The sequence below is a fragment of the Zonotrichia leucophrys genome, chromosome 17 (genome assembly GCF_028769735.1).
Source record: "Zonotrichia leucophrys gambelii isolate GWCS_2022_RI chromosome 17, RI_Zleu_2.0, whole genome shotgun sequence".
NCBI classification, from domain to species: Eukaryota; Metazoa; Chordata; class Aves; order Passeriformes; family Passerellidae; genus Zonotrichia; species Zonotrichia leucophrys.
This window is the reverse complement of record NC_088186.1, coordinates 9,284,452-9,302,005: the sequence shown is the minus strand read 5'-3', so window position 1 is coordinate 9,302,005 and position 17,554 is coordinate 9,284,452. Positions and strand designations below refer to the sequence as shown.

Below are 17,554 nucleotides of genomic sequence, written 5' to 3'. Positions count from 1 at the left end.
AATGGACAGGGGGAGGACAAAGGTGTCCCCAGTGTGTAGGGCACACCTGGAGCTGCTCCATCCTCCCGCCGCTGTTTCCAGGGCTACGGGCGGAGGGAAAGGCTCCGGATCCCGGGGTGGGGAAGGAGATGACTCCGCAAATGTCAGAATCGCTCACTCTGGGAAGCACGCTGATCCTCCCGCACCTTCCCGGCTGTCTAGACGGTGTGCTGCTCCTGCAAAGCACAATTATCATAATGGCTGGAAAACACGGCTGGAAAAGCGCTCCCGGCTCCTTCCCTGTGCCCCAGGGATGCCCCTCTGGGCAGATTTGTGCTCGGAGAGCAGAATCAGCTGGGGCTGTGGAGAGGGGCTGATGGGGCACAGGCCAGAGCTGGGCACTGCCACCCACCTGAGATTTAAACCCAGTCAAACACGAAGCGTCTCCTCCCTAAAAGGCCCAGTTTAAGCAAGACCAGTGTGTTTTAGAATGGAAACTGCAGTGTATTTGAATAGTATTTGAATTTTAGAGTGGAAAATGCAGTGTATTTTTGTAGTATTTTAATCTTAGAGTAGAAAATATGGTGTTCTTTATTAGTACTTTAATTTTAGAGTGGAAAATGCAGTGCATTTTAGAGAGGAAACAGCAGCACAGAGTACAACAGTGACTTGTCTCACAGATGATTAAACTGAGATTTAAACCCAGTCAAACACGAAGCATCTCCTCCCTAAAAAGCCCAGTTTAAGCAAGACCAGTGTGTTTTAGAATGGAAACTGCAGTGTATTTGAATAGTATTTGAATTTTAGAGTGCAAAGTGCGGTGTATTTGAATAGCATTTTAATTTTAGAGTGCAAAATGCAGTGTATTTTAATTTTAGAGTGGAAAATGCAGTGTATTTTAATAGTGTTTTAATTTTAGAGTGGAAAATGCAGTGTATTTTAGAGAGGAAACAGCAGCACAGGGTAGAACAGTGACTTGTCTCACAGATGATTAAGCTGAGATTTAAACCCAGTCAAACACAAAGCGTCTCCTCCCTAAAAATCCCAGTTTTAGCAAGACCAGTGTGCTTTACAGTGGAAAATGCAGTGTATTTGAATAATATTTTAATTTTAGAGTGCAAAATGCAGTGTATTTTAATTTTAGAGTGGAAAATGCAGTGTATTTGAATAGTATTTTAATTTTAGAGTGGAAAATGCAGCATATTTTAGAGAGGAAACAGCAGCACAGAGTAGAACAGTGACTTGTCTCACAGATAATTAAACTGAGATTTAAACCCAGTCAAACACGAAGCATCTCCTTCCTAAAAAGCCCCATTTTAGCAAGACCAGTGTGTTTTAGAATGGAAAATGCAGTGTATTTTTATCTTAGAGTGGAAAATGCAGTGTATTTGAATAGTATTTTCATTTTAGAATGGAAAATACAGTGTTTTTTAATAGTATTTTAATTTTAGAGTGGAAAATGCAGTGTATTTTAATAGTATGTTAATTTTAGAGTGGAAAATGCAGTGTGTCTTAATTTTAGAGTGGAAAATGCAGTGTATTTCAGACAGGAAACAGCAGTGTGGAATGGAGCAGTGAGTTGTCTCACAGACAATTAAACTGAGATTTCAACCCAGTCAAACATGAAGCATCTCCTCCCTAAAAATCCCAGTTTAAACAAGACCACTGCATTTTAGAGTGGATAATGCTGTGTATTTTAATAGTATTATAATTTTAGAGTGCAAAATGCAGTGTGTTTTGATAGTATTTTATTTTTAGAATGAAAATGCACTGTATTTAGAGAGGAAACAGCAGTGTGGAGTGGAACAGCGACTTATCTCACAGACAATTAAACTGAGATCTAAACCCAGTCAAACACGAAGGGTCTCCTCCCTAAAAAGCCCAGTTTAAGCAAGACCAGTGTGTTTTAGAGGAAAACACAGTGTATTTTAATAGTATTTTAATTTTAGAGTGGAAAATGCAGTGTATTTTATTTTAGAGTGGAAAATGCAGTGTATTTGAATAGTATTTTAAATATAGAGTGGAAAATGCAGTGTATTTGAATAGTATTTTAAATATAGAGTGGAAAATGCAGTGTATTTTAAAGAGGAAAGAGCAGTGTGGAGTGGAGCAGTGACTTGTCTCACAGACAATTAAACTCATCAGTTCTTAGAGCCCTCCTTGCTGAACCCAGCCTGCCCATTCAGGACCCCAGGGACTGCCAGCCCTACTCTGGGTTTCTTTTCCCTGCCTGTGCTCTCCTCTGTTGGCTGTAGGCTAAGCCTGGGCTGCTTCAGCTCTGAACACAACACTTAACTCGGCTGCAGAAGAGCTGGGGGGGTTTTCTGGACCATTTCACAGCAATGGGCTGCATCAACAGCGAGCATCTGATGCTGTTGGCCGGCATCCCAAAGCCCTCAGCGCGATGTTCTCCTCGTCACAAAGCTCTGTGGGCCACGGGCTGCTCCTCTCCTGCAGCTGCCTGAGAAATCCCCCGTGGATCTCTCTCTCTCCTGCTCCATAAATTCAGGTTTGAATTTGTGATGAGAGGAGAAGTGGCTGCAGCACATCAGCAGCAGCACATCAGCCCCACACCTGGGGTTATCCCTGCTGTGTTCCTGTGTTTCAGGAGGCTGCAGCACTTGGAAAAACCTCCCTGCCTGGGCTTTGCAACCTCGGAAAACTGCAGCTTCCATCTCTGCCCCATGGGACTGCTCTGGAGATTTGGAAAACACAAACATTTGCTGCTGCACTGGGAGCTGGGATGGCAGATTTCTGCCCACAGCATGGATTTTTTTAAGGGCTGGGATGTACAGCCCAGAAATGTGGAGTTTATGATGAAAATGCTGCCAGGCTTTTATCTGCAGCAATTCCAGGCTTGGTAACAGCCCAGTGGAGAGCAGGAGTCTCTGTTATCTGAACAGCCAATTAATTGAACACATTCCCCTCTCCTGCTATAAAGATGTCACTTCCCTGTGCCAGTGGCATCACTCTGGCCCCGGAGGTGCCACCTGCCCATTGCATTGTCCCTTTCATTCCCTGGAGCAGGAGCTCAGGGAGGTTTGGAGCCCCTTCCCTGGAGGTATCCAAACCCCATCTGGCCACAGTCCTGGGTGACAGCTCCAGGCACCCTGCTGGGCAGAGAGGTGGAGCTGGATTAGGGAATGTTTGGGTTGGAAAGGGCCTTAAATTCCATCCAGTGCCACCCCTGCCATGGCAGGGACACCTCCCACTGTCCCAGGCTGCTCCCAGCCCTGCCCAGCCTGGCCTTGGGCACTGCCAGGGATCCAGGGGCAGCCACAGCTGCTCTGGGCACCCTGTGCCAGGGCCTGCCCACCCTCACAGGGAACAATTCCTTCCTGATCTCTCTCTAAATTTCCCCTCTTTCAGATTCTGTTTGATAACCTCCAGTGGTCCCTTCCAGCTTGAGGCACTTTGTCACTCTGTGGTTGCTGCCCAGGGAGGGTCTGTGAGCCCCTGCTGGCTTTGGGAAGGGGATGATGCTGCTGTGCTGGAGAAAGAAAGGGGAAGGTGGAGAAAAATGGGGTGGAAAAGGAGGAAAGCAGGAGAGGCAAACCAATGCCCAGGGTGAAGGTGACCATGGGCGTGGGCTGTGTTGGTGCTGAGGGGATCCTTGGGGTCATTGCAGGTGGCCTTGGGGCACACAGAAGCTGTGCTGGGATCTCTGAATATCTGGCTTCTGGCCCATGTTCACCTGGGTGCATTGAGTTCTTTAGGTTTCCTTGATTTCCTTGATTTCTTCTCCCATTGTCTTTATCCAAAGCCTTTTGTTGTTTTGGAATCCTGTACAAAGCAGTGGAGCATTACTGCTGCCCTACAGATGCTTTGTCACATCCCAAAGGTTATAAATCCACCCCAACACCCTCCTCTTGCTGCACATCTGGCAGCCTGGGCCTGTAAGCACAGCTGGATCCCTCTTTCCCCAGCTTTGCCAGGGGGGAGTGGTGTGGTGGCTCTGTTGGGAGCTCCACTCCAAATGGGTGAGAACAAGAGTTAAAAATAATAAAACAAAACAAAATAATAAATAATGAAATAATAAAACAAAATAAAATTAATAAATAATAATAAAATAAAATTTATTTGAGCTTTTAAATGGGTACAGGCTCTGTTTGAATAAGGATAGGGACAGAATTCACCTCATGACCCATCTGGACCATGGTGGGGTGGTGCAAGAGCAGGAGTTGGACAGGATGATCCTTGTGCACTCCTTGCAGCTCAGGATATTCTGGAATTTCATGATCCTGTGAACTCCTCAGCCACAGAGGAGCTGTGGCTTCCTGTGGCATTCACATTCTCTGAAAAATCCCTTTACCCAGGGTTTTCTCCTGGGAAGCTGACAGGCCTCAGAGAAAAGGAAAACAATTCTGATCTCATTTGCTTCTCCTGTGTTGTGCTCATGTGCAATGTGTTTGGAGATTGTTTACCCACAGGTGATTGTTCCATTGGATTCTGCTGGGAGTTGTTTTCACTCTTTGGCCAATCAGGGCCAAGCTGTGTCAGGACTCTGGAGAGAGTCAGGAGTTTTCATTATTATCTTTTTAGCATTCTGTATTCTTTAGTATAGTATAGTATTCTTTAATATAATATAATATTATAAAGTAATAAATTAGCCTTCTGATGCTTTCATTACGGCATTCCCTGCAAATACAATAGCTGCCCCTGGATCCCTGGCAGTGCCCAAGGCCAGGCTGGACAGGGCTGGGAGCAGCCTGGGACAGTGGGAGGTGTCCCTGCCATGGCAGGGGTGACACTGGATAAGTTTTAAGGTCCCTTCCAACCTTGCAGGCTGTGGTTCTTGCAGCTGAGTGCAGCCAGAAAAGACTTTTTTAAATTAAATAATGAAATTTTCTGGGCTGGTGATCCCCAGCAGGGCGTGTGGGGGTGTGAAGGATCTCACGTGGTGGTGGCAGACCCAGCTCCTGGAGGCAGCACCCACCTGGAGCAGCTCTGACCTTCTCAGCTGCAGAACTCGACTTTTATCTACAAAAAAACAGGGGGAAAAAAAAGAGATTTATTTGCCACATTCATGAAATACTGCTCCCCAAGCACCCAGCATGGGAGCTGTCATGTCTAAATTATCCTAAAAAACAGAAGGGGGGGAGTTACAATTTCTGGTTTTGATGCTAAAGGAATAAATTCTGACTTTTCCCTGTCCACAGCCCAGCTTGCAACAGGTTTAAAGCACGGTACAGATGGCTATGAAATTATTGCCAACAGCTACTCATTATATTAGATAAGGCCCTGGGTTTATTTAGGAGAAGCAGATGGAGGGAATACACAATATTTTAGATGTCTTGGCAAACTGTGTTTTCCTTAGAACAACACTGCATGTTTGGTGTGAGAGTTCTGGCCAAAAATAAAACAACAAAACAGGGAAAGAGGAATAATTATATCCCATGAGGGGCAATAAGGTGTGTATTAAAAAAAGAAATATTACAGTGCAAGTCAGATTAGGAGATCTGAGGCCTTATTTTAATCCTTGTGGCAAGAGGAGAATTTCCGATTTTACTTGAAAAATCTGTATTTTTGTGGCTTGTGGAGAAAGCTTGAAACCCTGGCCCCAGCTGCCTCCAAAAGCTGAGGAGAGGCAAGAGGCACAAGGCAAAGAGAGAATTTAAATGTTATTTTTTTAAGGATTTCCTGAGTTTTAGTGCAGCCTTGTTGATTTAGGGCTGCCTGCCTTTGTGAGCACTGGCACCCCGGGATGGCTGAGTGAGGGGTAGGTGGAAAAATGCTGGGATTTGGGATCTCTGGGGCAGCAGGGTGGGATGGGAGGTGTTGAAAGAATATCAAATCTGGTGTTTGAGGGATATCAAACCTGTGCCTGCTCAGGCACTCATTGGGAAAGGCTCCCCAGAGACCTCTCCCCATGGAGACAAAGGGTCCTGGCTCAGAAGCAGCTCCCTCCCCAGGGAAAACACATGTAGAGGGGCCTGGTGCCATCCCAGGCTTTGCTTTCTCTGGAATTGCTCTGTTAGAGGAGTTTCCTTTGGGGACCCTGCCAGCAATGGGTGCAGTGCAACTCTCTTCTCTTGTTGATTCCCACTGCAGCTCCCCTCCCTTGCCCCCAGCTGTCCTAGGAAGGCCCAGGGGGCAGCTGGAGGGGATGGCATTGGTGATGCCCTCAGGGTGGTTCCTCAGAGCCCCTGAGGAGAGATTGGAGCCATTCAGCATCCACAGGGGGACAGCAACAAACCCTGCTCCTGCCCTGGCCCCTCTGAGCCTGGTGTTGGTTTCCATCCATGGTTGAAGTCATCCCTGGATGTCCCATGTCATTGCTTGGATGTCTCACATCCCTTCTTGGATGTCCCACATCTCCTGGGTGTCCCACAGCACTCCCTGGATGTTCCATGTCCCTCCTTGGGTGTCCCATGTCCCTCCCTGGGTATCCCATGTCTCTCCTTGGGTGTCCCACATTCCTCCTTGGATGTCACACATCTCCTGGATGTCCCATGTCCTGCTTTGGGTGTCCCATGCCCTTCTCTGGGTGTCCTGTGTCCCTCCTTGGGTGTCCCATGTCTCTCCCTGGGTGTCTCATGTCACTCCTTGGGAGTCCTACAGCATTCCTTGGGTATCCCACATCTTCTGGATGTCCCACCCTGGATGTCCCATGTCCTTCCTTAGATGTCCCATGTCATTCTTTGTCTGTCCCACATCCCTCCCTGGATGTCCCATGTCCCACCTTGGGTGCGTCATGTCCCTTCCTGGATGTCCCATGTTCCTCTCTGGGTGTCCTATCTCATTCCTTGTCTGTCCCATGTTCCTCCTTGGATATCACACATCTCCTGGGTGTCCCATGTGTCTCCCTGGATGCCCCATGTCATTCCTTGTCCATCCCGTGTGATTCCCTAGATGTCCCATGTCCCTCCCTGGGTGTCACACATCTCCAGGGTGTCCCATGTCCCTCCTGGGTGTCCCATGTGTCCCCACAGGCCCATGCAGGCTGAGCACCCCGAGTGCAGGCAGGAGCAGAGGTGCTGGGGTGCTGATGGCACCGGGGACTCCTGGTTTGCTGATATTTTGTGATGCTGCAGGAAAGCGAGACCAGGAATGTTTGACATCCTGCTGAAGTTCTCCACCTTGGCTGAGTCCTGGTGGGTTTGGGGCTCTCACTGGTGAAGGGCACAGGTGTGCCCTGATGATCCATGATGCTGATGATCCATTTTGGCTGTGCCCTGAGGCTGGGGAGGGAGCAGCAAACAGTGCAAATGTGGCAGCAGGAATCACCTCTCTGGCCACCCTCTGCTTTCCCACTTATTTTATGGATATTTTTGGCTTTCACTCTGCACAAGTGTCAATCTTTTCTCATTATCTACCCACCCCAGCAGTATTTGGGGTGGGGGGGCTGCACTGGGACATCCCCCAGCCCTCTTGAATGCAGTGCTTGCTTCAGCTGTGGCTGGGTGGGGAAAACCCCTCAGTGCAGTGTGGCAGCAGCTCTCTGGCCACAGAGAGAAACACAGACTCTCACAGGCCTTTCTGGGGAAGGCTGTGAGAGGATCAGAGAAAAGAATGAGGAATAATTCTTATCTTAACCTGCTGCCCCTGTTGTTGTGCACATGTGGAATGTGTATGGAGGTTTGTTCACCAAGGGGTGGTTTCTTAATTGGCCAATGGTGATTGTGTTCAGATTGGAGGAGCAATCAAGTCCACCTGTATCATACCTGTCTATAAAAGAGCAATGGGCTCCTTAATAAAGATTATTAATCAGCCTTCTGTGAAATACATGGAGTCTATGCTAATTATTACCCAGCCAGGCCTGCTTGCTGTGATGGTGCAGGGGCCAGAAAAGAGTCACAGGCCACAACATGTCCTTTCCCTCCTGGCCGATGTGCCCAGCACCTCCAGGTGTTTCTTCTCCCTCCTGGGCTGATGTGCCCAGCACTGCCAGGTGTTTTCCTTCCCTTCTCTGGCTGATCTGCCCAGCACTGCCAGGTGTTTCTATTCCCTCCTGGGCTGATGTGCCCAGCACTGCCAGGTGTTTTCTTCCCCTCCTGGCTGATGTGCCCAGCACTGCCAGGTGTTTTCCTTCCCTCTCTGGCTGATCCCAGCACTGCCAGGTGTTTTCCTTTCCCTCCTGGCTGATGTGCCCAGCACTGCCAGGTGTTTTCTTCCCCTCCTGGGCTGATGTGCCCAGCACTGCCAGGTGTTTTCCTTTCCCTCTCTGGCTGATCCCAGCACTGCCAGGTGTTTTCCTTCCCCTCCTGGCTGCTGCTCGCCTCCCTCTCCTGGCACCAAGGGGAAGGCTGAGCTCTTCTTCCCACCCGTTTTGTTTTGCTTTCCCAGCTCTGATGGGATGTGCTAGTGCTGACATTTCCTGCCCAGCTCAGAGGCAGCTCCTCCTGGGGGCTGGCCAGGTGCAGAGGGTGAGGTGGCTGTGCCTCCAAATAACACAGCCCTCGTCACAGCTCCCAGGGCAGCCTGGCAAGGAGCTTCTCCTCCGTGCTCCTGGAGGAAGGAGGGTTGGGATGTGTTCTGGTGACTCAGAGCTCTCTCCTCCTGCAGTCTGTGCTGCCCTGTTAGCCCACCTGGCAGGAAAATCCATCCCCCATCCACCCACCAGCTGGCCTGTGCCCTTTGCTTTGTGCTTGCAGCTCGTGGAGAGCACAGCTCTGCTCCTCCAGCATTCCTGGCACAGCTCTGAAGGGCAGGGTTTGGTTTGGGTGACGTTTTTCACTCACAACAGGGCTCAGGAGTTTGTATTTTTTGGGAAAATGGCAGCATTAAATCAAGGCAAAACTATTTGCAGGCTTGACAAGAATTGCTTCCACTAAAAAGGAAAATGTATTTAAAGCTGGGAATGCTTCATTTTAGAACTTGACAAATGAAACAATCCCCAAATGTTGTTCTGTTGCTCTCTCATTTACATCCCCTAAAGTAAAAATACTTGAAACATTTTGCTGATCCTGAAATTCCCCTTGAAGAGTCTTGTCTGCTACTGAGACAAAACGCTTCATGTCTTGACCGTGGGCTGGGTGGCACCAGAACTGTCCAGGAAATGCTTTCTGCTCCCAGCTCCTGCCCTTGGCACCTCTGCAGTGACATTCTGGGATGGCCATTCCCAAGGACAGCCAGCAGCTCCTCTCCTGTGTGCTGTTATGGGTGAGGCTCAAGGTGTGACCTACTTTCTGTTCCCCAGTGAAGTGCAGGGTGCTTTTAACTCCTCTGCACTCTGTTTTCCCAGCGTGAGCTCCCTGGGATGGTTTTGGCTGTGTGCATTTCCCTGCCAGCTGTCAGTGCTGATTGCAAACGAGCCTCCTTTGCCACTCTGCAGTGCTGCATGTCCCTGTCTCTCCTGCTTAGCAGCAACAAGGGCTTCTTTGAGCAGCTGCCTCATCATCAGAACATCTTCCTTCATCCTGGGCACAATCCAAATCCTCCTGTGGTGGATTTGAGTGGCCCTCCCTGCCTGGCTGGCTGTAGCAGAGGAGGGGCTGGCTCCAGACACTCTCCCTCCCCGGCATCTCCCTGGAGCCTGGCTCAGGAATTACACCCACAAAAGTGAGTTTGAGGTGCTCTGGGGAGAGGATTCTGCTCCTGTTTTGCTCTGTCTCCTCCCAGGACTCGGGAGCATTTCTGCCATGCAGAGGAGGAGGAGGGAGTTTGTGTTCACATCTGGGCACTGCTGGAGGCTGGTGGTGAATGTAATGCTGGCTCAGAAATGCACCTGTTTGGGGTGAGACCTGGGAATAACAGAATCCCAGAACAGCTGGGGTTGGAGGGGATCTCTGGAGATCATCCAGTCCAAGCCCTACCAAGGCAGGGTCACCTGGAGCAGGTGACACAGGGATTTGTCCAGGTGGGTTTGGGATGTCTCCAGAAAGGGAGACTCCACCTCATCCCTGGGCAGCTGTTCCAGGGACCTGCCACCCTCAGGGAAAGAATTCCTTCCTCATGTTGAGGTGGAACTTGTTGTGTTTTAGTTTATGGCCATTGCTCCTCATCCTGTCACTGAACAGAGTCTGCCACCATGCTCTGACACCCCTTGGAGATATTTTATGGATTGATGGGATCCCCTCTGAATCTCCTTCTCTGGGTGGGCTGGTTGTACCTCTGAAGCCCTTTGCTGCCAAATACTGGGTGTATTTTACTATGCCCTCTGTTCCCTCCATGTTAGAGCTAAGGAGAGGTTTATCCCTTGATGGATAGAATCCATTTGGGAACAAACACGTTTATCTGAGAGTGGGGATGTCTTGGTATGGAAAGACAGGAGTCTGCTAAGGAAGCCAGGAGCCTCCCCTGAGATGGAGAATGTAAATCCCCTCCCTCCAAAAATTGCTATAAATTTTAAATTAAGGGGCTCTCAGGCAAAAATATGGGAGCAGGAATAACATTTTTTTTTTTTAATTAGGGAAGAAAATAAAAGGATAAAATAAACAATGCAGTAAACCAAAACAACACTGACAGAGTCAGAACCCAACCTGACACCCTGTGGGTCAGGGTGTTGGTGGCAGTCCCATTGGAATTGTGGCTGCAGCCCTCCTGCAGTGTCAGGGGTGGTTCTGTTGGAGCAGGGGGGATCTGTAGAGAAGGATGGATTCTTCCTCTGAAGATCCAGTGGAAGGAGAGGCAGCTGCTGTTCCTCTGGGGAATCCAGTGGAAGTTCTGGTGTTCTAGAACCTCCAGATTATATCCAGGTAGGAATGCTTGGCTCCTCCATCTGGGTTCACCTCTCCCAGTGGGATGCTGTAGTTCTTATCAGCCATGCAGGGACATTCAATGGCCCATTATCAGCAGATGTCTTGCCTGAGAGAGGATTGGGTGTGGAAGAGATAAAGAAACCTGCCCATGAACAGAAGCCAACAGCCATAGAGATGATGCATAGAATACACTTTGTTTGGCAATCCAGGACAGGGGACCAGCCCGAGGTGCTCTGCTGGGAGGAAAGGGTGGGGTCTGTCCCTGGAGCTATCCATGTGGAGATCAAGAGCAGGATCAGAGGGAATATGCAGGGTCTGTTGGGATGCTGAGGCCTGGTGTTGGTGATTCAAAGGAGAGGCAGACCTGCCAAGCTGGGCCCTTTGTGTGGCAGGGACAGGACAGCTGGAGGGGAGTCACCAGCACAGAGTGACAGAGCCACCAGCTGAACCTGGCGCTGCCATAAATTAAATGCTGCAATTAGCACCTCCCATCGACTCATCAGCCCAGGCCTGGGCTCCCCTCTGTGCCTTTGGTAGTCAAGATGAAGCTCACAGCTGTGAAATCAAACTCAGTGCAAAAGGGCACCTTTCCAACCGCTCTGACACTGCGTGTCCCCGCTTGGGGCTGTGGCACTGCCAGCGCTGCCACCGCAGGCCTGGCACCAGCCAGCTGGGCAGAGTGACAGCCACATCCCTGGGCATGGCCGCAGGCATGCCTTGGCTGGGTGCCCATGCTGACCTGAGGGTAATCTGCCAGGCCACATCCCTCAGTGACACCGAGCAGTGTCCCCAGGCTGCGTGCGGGTGGCACAAGGGTGACAATGGCTGGAGCTGCTGTGCCCTACAGTGATGCCTTGTGCAGGCTGGCCTAGAACAGAGGCTGGACAGAGATAAAGAATAAAGCAGGGATTTATTAAAGCCTCCATGGATCCACCTTGGGCAGCACAAGAGCCCAGCCAGGGCTGCACCCAAGATGAACCAAAATGGCCCCAAAATGCACGGCCGGGCACGGGGTCTCTCCCTGTGATCAGTTCTGCTCCATTTGCATCTTGCAGTTCATTGTCCCATTCCAGCTTTAGCCCAGGCAGTCCCACCCTGCTTGTTTTTCTCTCTCCAGCCCTCGGTGTTTGTGCTCCTGGGCTGAGATTTGGATCATTTGTCCTTGGTGCCCAGCTGGAGCAGGAATTGTTTTGTCTCCCTGCTCTGTGCACAGAGCTCACCATGCCCTGATGTGAAGCTCAGACCCACACACTAAAGCAGCACAGAATGTGAAAATAAAAAAGCTAAACCTGAGGCATGAGCAACTGAGGGGTCCTGAGCAGACAGAGCCCCAGGACCCTCCCTGCACCTCCTGCAGCCCTCCCTGGGTACAGCTGGGGGATTTCTCCCTGTGGGCTTCATCCTCTCCAAACCTTTGTGATCCACTGGGAACCTTCATGGAAACAGGGCTGGGGTGCCCTGGTGGCACAAATGGCCAGAGGTTGTGGCAGCTCCAGGTGCTGCCTGTCTGCTGGAATTCAAGCCCAGAGTGGTGCAATGTTTCTGTTCCCAATTCCTTCTGCAGCCTGTGGGCAGCAGAGGGGACATTGGGAAGGACAGAGGTGACAATCAGCCTGCAGGTGACCCACAGATGGGGAAACACCTTAAACTACTCAGACAGTCTTCATGAAGTTATTTATTTTGGGTGCCCCACTGGAGTCCACTTCCAGAGGTCACTGGGGCTTGTCCACCATGAGTGCTCAGTGAGGTTTAGGGAATGGAGGTGTTCCAAGTCAGGTTTAGAGAAAGGGAGAGCACAAATTCAGGTTTAGGGAATGGGGAAAATCAAAGTCAGGTGTAGGGAATGGGGATGATTTACCATAGTTTTTTCTCTATCAGAGATTTTGGGGTTATTTCTAGAGCTGGAATTTATAAAAATTAGCAAGGTTACATTAAAATCCCCCCAAGTTATTGCAGTGATTCCTGCTCAGCAGTGGCCTCAGTGCTATCCAGTGGTGAGATCCCATGGGAAGCATTCATGCCTCTCAGGCAAGGTGAGGATGACCCTGAGGAACAGGATTTGCTTTTCCCCACTCCAATCCTCAGGATTTGGAGCACTGGGGCTAAACCTGAAGGAATTCCAAGGTATTTTCCTTGCTCAGGGCTTCACTGAGGATATTCATGGCAGCCAGGGTTTTGCTGAACCAGAACAAATCAATCCTGAGCTCCCAGCCCCTTACAGGAAGGGATTGCTAATTATTTATGGTATCAGAACGTTCAGGGAAGGAACTTTCCCTTCATTCTTTGCTTTCTTTTATACCCAGAGGAACAAGCTGCTTTCATAATTTATTCCAGGCGTTGCTGGAATCAAAGTTATCAAGCATTTATCCCACAGCTGGGCTGTCTCTGGGAAGAGCTGTCAGTCAGGGCTCCTTACTGGAGGAGAGACAGAGAAAAGCAGCATTTAACCAAGGGATGGTGAAATTGGGGAGTGTGTGCCACTGTCCTGAGCGCCCAGGGATGGCAGGGTGGGTGCCCAGCTCCTCCTCAGCAGCACAAGAATAAGAAAGGTTTGGTGTTTGGCCATCACAAAAAAGGAGGAATTTGCCACAGCTTCCACGCAGGAATTGATTTTTTTGCACTTAAACCCTTGGAACTGCAATCCAAGGCAACATCCCAAACATATCCAATCTCTGTGTTTCTGTGCAACCCACTGAGCCACAGAAATGGCAGCAGATCAAGCCATTTATCACCTAAAATCTGATTTTTGAATCTTGTTTTTGCTTTTCCCAACCGATTCCTCTTCTGGCACTGGGTCCTCCACCACCTCTGCTTTGTTCTCAGCTGTTGGCTGTGCAGCCAGGGATGCTCCAGCAGGAGTTTGGGATGTGCCTGTCAGCTGGCTCCTTTGATCTCTCCATTCCTCTTCTTTTTAAGGATGATTTCCCACTCTTCCCGACCTAACTCGCAGTGGCTTTTATGAGCTTTCAGAGGGAAAAAGTAAAACAAAGGTGGCACTTTGGCAAATGCCCCAGATGATGTTAATTAAGTTCTCCCCCTCACTAGGATGTGTTCCCAGGCACTTTAGGAATCCTGTAAATGAGCTTTGGTTCTGTAGGGGCACAGGCACCATCCCCACCCTGGCACAGTTCCCTCCTGAGCTGCTTTGTTGTGCTCCAGCTGCTGCCCCCGGGTCCTTCCTGCCATCCTGAGGGCTCCTGCCAGGGATGCTGACACCTCAACACTTTTTGAAAGCCTCAGGGTCCCCCATGCCCTGGTTCCAGTGCTGGCACAGCCTGGCTGGGGTGGGCAGGGGATGCCAGGGCTGCAGGATGCAGCTCAGTGCTGGATGCCCAGCCTGGGCTCTCCCAGCTCTGCCCCATCCTCCTGCTCATCTGGAATGTGTTTGGAGATTGTTCACCCACAGGTGATTGTTCCATTGGATTCTGCTGGGAGTTGTTTTCACTCTTTGGCCAATCAGGGCCAAGCTGTGTCAGGACTCTGGAAAGAGTCAGGAGTTTTCATTATTATCTTTTTAGCATTCTGTAAGAACTCTTTCTGTATTCTTCAGTATAGTTAGTATAGTATTCTTTAATATAATATAGTATTATAAAGTAATAAATTGGCCTTGTGAGAACATGGAGTCAGATTCATCATTCCTGCCTTTGTCAGGGCATTCCCTGCAAATACAATTCTCTCTCCAAGGACTTTTCCTGGGGAAGGCAGTGAGAACCTCTGAGAAGAAGAGAAAACAATTCTTATCTGTACTTGCTGCTCCTGTTGTTTGGCACACGTGGAATGTGTTATGGAGATTTTTTACCCAAAGTGATTTGTTAATTGGACACCAGTGAGGGTTGTTTTGATTCCTTGGCCAATTGGGTCAAAGCTGTGTCCTGGCTGTCTCTGCAGACAGTCATGGGTTTTTCTTTAGTATCTCTTTAGTATAGTTATAGTATAGTATCAGTGTAATATAATATAGCAATAAATCAATTGTTCATCCTTCTAAATCATGGAGTCAGAGCACATTATTCCTGTGTTGAGGGCTCCCAGAAACAATCCATGCTATACATTTCTTATTCCCAGAAACTATCCATCCTATACTTTTCTTATTCCCAGAAACTGTACATCCTATACATTTCTTATTCACAGAAACCATACATCTTATACATTTCTTATTCCCAGAATATTATCCATATCTTATATCTTATCCATCCTGGCTCAGCTTATACTGATTGTGCTGTTGAGAGCATCTCCCAGGGTAGATATTCAGGATTATCTCCTCCCTGGTTTATTCCCACACTGCACAGGTCCATAAGTGAGCAATTAAGCTGTGAGGATGGAGGAAGGGAGCAGAGGATGAAATCACTGGCCTGGGTGCAGAAGATTGGATTAAAGGCTCTGCCTGTGCTGCTTCTTGGTTTAAATTGTCTCCTGTTGCTCGTGCTCCAACTGCATCCATGGAGCTGATGTCATGGGAATTTTAAGGTCGTGAAAATGTGGGAACAGGTGTCCTATAGAATAAATACTCAGCTCCTCAGGTCCTGGCTGGCTTCTGCCTCCTGCCATCCAAGATCCCAGCAGGTTTTTTTCCTGATCTCCAGCACCTCCTGCTGCTGGAGTCTGGCCCTTTCCGCCCAGCAATGCTGAGCCTGCTCTTCCCTGAGGAAAGGACAGGGATTTATTCTGGGAGTGCTCCCTGCACTGCCACGGCCACATCCTGCTCAGCTCTGAGTGCAATGGCGCAGCTGCTTCAGAAAAATCTGCCTTTCCTTGGGCTGGTTCATGGTGGCTGAGCACTGCTGAATGCTTTGCAGCCTGCTGTCAAGAAACTGCAAAAAAAGTCTCCTATTAGCAGGAAACTGAGGAAAAGGGGTCCTGTTATCAAAAAGCTGAGGAAAAAGGGCTCCTCTTATCAAAAGAGTGAGGAAAAAAGGCTCCTGTTATCAAGAAACTGAGGAAAAAGGGCTCCTGTTATGAAAACACTGAGCAAAAAGGGCTTGTGCTGTTAAGAAACTAAGGAAAAAGGGCTCCTGTTTTTAAGAAATGGAGGGGAAAATGCTGTTATCAAAAAAAAAAAAAGAGGAAAAAGAGCTCTTGTTAGTGAGAAACTAAGCAGAAAGGGCTCTGTTACCAAAAAACTGAGGAAAAAGGGCTCCTGTTATCAGGAAACTGAGGAGAAATGGCTTCTGTTATCAGGAAACTGAGGAGAAAGGGCTCCTGTTATTGGGAAATTGAGGATAAAGGGCTCCTGTTATAAAAACACTTAGCAAAAAGGGCTCTTGGTGTCAAGAAACTGAGGAAAAGGGGCTCCTGTTATCAGGAAACTGAGGAAAAAGGGCTCCTGTTATCAGAAAATTGAGGAGAAAAGGCTCCTGTTAGCAAGAAACTGAGGAAAAGGGGCTCTTGTTAGCAAGAAAATGGGAAGAGAAAAGTTCATGGTGTCAAGAAAATGAGAAAAAAGGGCTCCTGTAATCAGGAAACGGAGGGAAGAGGGCTCCTGTTATCAAAAAACTGAGCAAAAAGGGCTCTTGTTAGCAAGAAACTAAGCCTAAAAGGCTCCTGGTGTCAAGAAACTGAGGAAAATGGGCTCTTGTAAGCAAGAAAATGGGAAAAAAAGAGCTCCTGGTGTCAAGAAAATGAGAAAAAAGGGCTCCCATTATCAGGACACTGAGGGAAAAGGGCTCCTGTTATCAGGAAATGAGGGGAAAGAGGGCTCCTGTTATCAGGAAACTGAGGAAAAAAGGGCTCATGTTGTCAAAAAGCAGAGGGAAAAGGGTTCCTGCTATCAGGAAACTGAAGGAAAAGGGTTTCTGTTATCAGGAAAGTGATGGAAGAGAGCCAGATTCTGATGGTCACTGTGAGTGGTGCAGAGGATGGAGGCTGGTGGGAGGGTTTGGCCTTGGCTTGGGTTACAATCAGAGTGGTTTAGGCTGGAAAAGCCCCTCAGGATCATGAAACACCACTTTTAGATGAGCACAGGCCCAAATAAAGGAGGATTTTGCTGGAGCATCCCAGAAGTGCTGCAGGAATTGGTGAAGGTGGCTGTGCTGTGGGGCTGAGCTGGCTTTGTGACTTCTCACCCTTGTCACTTGTGGACACTGGGACAATATTCCTCCCCTTGCTGTGCCCTAAACCAGGGAATCCATTTCATTTTCTGTGCAGAACATCACATTTTTAGGACCCCTTCTGCTCTGGGGGCTGGATTTCATGGTGTGTCAGACCCACACCCTGCTCTCTGCATCTTCCCCTCTGAGCAAAAATTGTTTTGCACACAGGGAAGAAACTCTGAGCAGAAACTGCTTCAGGTGTTGTGAAACACCAGACATCAAACTGAGGGATTTGTGGGTTTATTATGGGAGGTTCTGGCAGGTAATTTCCAGCATAACTGAGGGATTTAGCTCCCTCTCTCTGTCTCCTTTTTCTGCTTTCCTGGGGCACAGGGTGCAGCTCTTTAGTGCCTGATGACGTCCAGTGGCCTCATAATTGGGGATTTTCCTACAGCAGCCCTGCAGTTTGTGGGAATTAATTCCTTCCAGTGAACACAATCCACAATGTGATCACAGAGTTTAAAGCAGCTCCAATATTTGCCACCACACTTAGCCATGCTTTGGAAAGAGGAATTTGCATTTAATCTGGTTATATATATATTTTTTAAGCAGCTCCAATATTTGCTGGTTCTACACCAGACTTAGCCATGCTTTGGAAAGAGGAATTTGCATTTAATCTGGTTTTATTTTTTTTTTAAAGCAGCTCCAATATTTGCTGATCTTACACCAAACTTAGCCATGCTTTGGACAGAGGAATTTGAATTTAATCTGAATTTTTCTTTAAGCAGCTCCAGTATTTGCTGGTTCTACACCAGACTTAGCCATACTTTGGAAGGAGGAATTTGCATTTATTCTGGATTTTTTTCTTTAAAGCAGCTCCAATATTTGCTGCTTTTACACCATGTGGGA

At 48.5% G+C, this 17,554-nt stretch overlaps 1 protein-coding gene across 14 annotated transcripts in view; it reads left to right on the top strand.

The window, feature by feature from the left end:
- The window catches only part of CACNA1B (calcium voltage-gated channel subunit alpha1 B), a 322,441-nt gene that overhangs the window by 99,700 nt on the left and 205,187 nt on the right, over positions 1–17,554 (top strand). The window lies entirely within an intron of this gene.